Source organism: Amblyomma maculatum, chromosome 8 (genome assembly GCF_055883805.1).
Source record: "Amblyomma maculatum isolate TAMU_Amacu chromosome 8, ASM5588380v1, whole genome shotgun sequence".
Taxonomy (NCBI): domain Eukaryota; kingdom Metazoa; phylum Arthropoda; class Arachnida; order Ixodida; family Ixodidae; genus Amblyomma; species Amblyomma maculatum.
In genome coordinates, this window is record NC_139351.1 from 38350861 (window position 1) to 38354159 (window position 3299).

At 45.7% G+C, this 3299-nt stretch overlaps 1 non-coding gene across 1 annotated transcript; it reads right to left on the reverse strand.

Moving 5' to 3' along the window:
• Positions 1-348: 348 nt before the first annotated feature.
• Positions 349-421, reverse strand: TRNAR-UCU (transfer RNA arginine (anticodon UCU)). The gene has a single exon. It is a non-coding gene; the product is annotated as a tRNA-Arg (tRNA).
• Positions 422-3299: the final 2878 nt, after the last annotated feature.

The window sequence follows — 3299 nt, forward strand, 5'->3', positions numbered from 1 at the left end:
AAATTCCTTTTTTTTTCCTGTTCACACAGTTTCCCTTATATTCCTGAAACGTTTTTCATTCCCCTTAAAGCTACTTAATTCCCACTTAGGCAATTTAGTCGTCGAAACTGGGGAGAAACTACGCGAAGCGCGCACACCGAATTTTGCACGGCTCCTCGCTCTAGCTCTTGTAACGAAGTGAAGTTCGAACTAAACGGCAGCGAACGTCTCGTGCCTATGAAGAGCGCCGCATAATCAAAAGCGAAAAGTGCCCTTAATATGTATTCGTACTGCGAATCATGAAATAGCTATTGTACGAATTTACGAGCATGTACATGATAAAAAGTTCGCCATCTTAATCCACAGCATCATCCCTGCCGGGATTCGAACCCGGGACCTTTCGATTAGAAGTCCAACGCGCTATCCACTGCGCCACAGGGACTGCACGTGTTAGGCCTCATTCTCACAGCCGGTGCTCCTCTCCGTCACGGCGGCACCGGCGGGGGACACCGCACGACGGATGGAGCGGCGCGATGTTCAAACATAAAGGGCCGCCGGACGCCGTCAATCCTGTTCGGGCGGGGCTTCGCCGCTCCCACGTGACTCTACGTCAGAGCGCTTTTTTTTTTTTATCCTGCAAGAAAAAAAAAAAAAATACGGAGGGCGGCTGCCCTCTCTGCAGCGGTGGAAGTCGTGTACTCCGCGTCTGTACGGGGAAAAAAAAAGAAACGTGCTGTCTCACGTGCTCTAGCAGCAGTTTGGAGCAAGAAAACGTTTTCATCTCAGCTTTGGTAACGGTACAAACACCACGCGTACTGCGCCAAAACAAATAGTATAATTATAACAAGCATGTATTAAAGTGCAGAAAGTTATGCTCACTTCAATAAAATTATCCTTTGCAATCAGCACAATCATAGAAAACGTAATGAACTATTCTATCAATAAACGAATTGTTCGCGACAACATGGCAAGATGGTTTTTGACACAAGCATTAAAAAATCAAGTTAGAATGGCGCCGACTGAAAAAATAGTTCACGCAAATCTGTCGGAAGTCGAGCTTAGCTGTGACGTCCTGCATATTGCAAAATCAAATAAAATCGGCATTTTTTGTTAGCCTCTTGTGCTTTGGTGCTTCAGTAGCTGTACGAAACTCCACGCAACTCAAGACTGCTATCAATATAAGCATTGTTCACCAGCAATGAAACGTTCCTGTCGATACCACCATTCGTGATATTAAGGTAGCGCTTAATATTTCGCTATCACCTGCAAGTGCAAGCAATGCGGCTTCCTCTTGAAACGCAGTTTCGTCACAGATTTTTTTTTTTAAAGGGTTCTCTGTCTTGCGGGGAGATTGCAACCTTTTCTTATATTTCTTTTCACCATTGATATGCTTTTTCTTTATTTGCTTTCTTAGACCTCCTCCCCTTGACAAAGTTTTCTTGCCGCGCCATTTACCCGCTGTTTGCATTTTCTCTCTCTCTCTCTTTTCTTTGTTCAGTTTTCTCCTCTGCTCCTTTCCTCATCTCGCCCATTACCTCTTCCTTTCCCTTCTTCACCTGTGCGGCAGTCGTTTTGACTTCTTCTTTACTGCCTCGAACCTTGCTTGCCACTCCGTACTTGTTTTTGGTTCTGGTTGTGTCTATATAATGGCTCTTAGCTCAACTTGTGAGCCACATGCTTTACATGATTTCAATTTGTCAAGAACCTGTTCTGCGTTTGGATCGACTTAGGTTGGCGAGAAAAACTACCAGATTAACTATTTGCAACGAGGTACCATTTGCGTAGCTCCAAAATTAAAGGGAGTGAAATTCCAAATCTACTACTAGAAAATAGTGTTACCTCAGCATCTCAGATAAAAAAAAAAATTACCCGTCTCGCATATTCCGCTTTTAGTGTCGCGACTTCTCGCAGCAGTTCAGAGTTGGAACGCCTTCTTATGTCAGCTTCAGTACAAACCCCTGTACGTACTACGGAACAACAAATGGGTACGAATATATATCAAGCCAGTATCCAAGCTCAGCATAAATGCGCACATCTATAATATTATTCATGGCAGTCAGCGAAATCGAAGAAATCTATAGGAACATATATAACAACTCTGTCATCAATAAAGGAATCGGTCGCCAGAAATTGCAAAATTTCTTTTGATACACCCATTCAAACATACAACGTTAAGTTTTGCATAATATCGTTAAGTTTTGCAGGAGGTCTTGTTTAGCTGCGACACCCGGTGCATTGAAAAAGAAAAAAAAAAGAAAAAAAGAAATGGCATCTGTTCTCTTGTCAGCGCGCGCTTCGCGGGGCACTGAACAGGAGGGTAACCCCCGCTTTTCTCTCTCGCTCTCTCTGTGTTCGCGCACCGCCGTCTGCATGCGAGCCCGAGATGGCCGCTCCGCCAGTCCGCCAGCGCTCACTTGGTCGCGACACGCAAGCCGTGACGTAGAGTCACGTGAGAGAAGCGAGCGCGCTCACTGCTCCGTCTTTCGTGGGGCGGAGTCCGCCGCTCGCCTGACCGGCGGCGCCTTGGAGCAACCCCACGGCGCCGGCCACCCGATTTCGGGGAGTACTGACACCATTAACTCCCCTTCTCAGGCGAGTGCCGGCGCGACGGAGGCGACGGAGGAGAGAAAAACCGGCTGTGAGAATGAGGCCTTACGCTTGACGGAGACTAGCCTCACGCTACTTCTCAATATGAGCATTGCACACAATAGCATTCATCTCCTTTTATCTTGTCCTTTTGACTGACAGCCGCGTGGAGCATTGCAGCCGAGCTAAGAAACGACAGCTGGGCTTACTGCACGCTTCTACTAAAAACCACGCACTTGATCGTTTTATTTCTGGCGTCATGTAGCGCAACGTTCTCAAAATTTGACGAATGAAAAGCACACAAAGAAATGAACAGAAAGACTGGTTATAGTTCACACACTTAACTGGTCATGTGTTTTTCTGTTGGAAAAAGTTAAAAGGTAACAAAATAGCCTATAATTTCATACGAATGGTATGTTTTTAGAGATATATAGCTGCGAACTCTTGTGTTTCATTATTTGTTGCTGATGGCAGCCGCTGGCTTGCGGTATTATCACTTTGCATACACCGCAGAGAAACTACAAGTGCGCTTTCGTTACGCCCAGAGTCGCAGACATGCGGCTTTATCATCTTCATTGTTGCAAAAAGCGCACTTAAACGTATTCATAATGGTACCAGCCACCCGCGTATTTTCCACATTGTTCCAGGCTCTGCTAGTCACCTTTTGCACCTTTATCTAAATGTTTCTTCGTCCACTTCAAATTGTGCGCTGACGAGTGCAACGGGTATTTGGT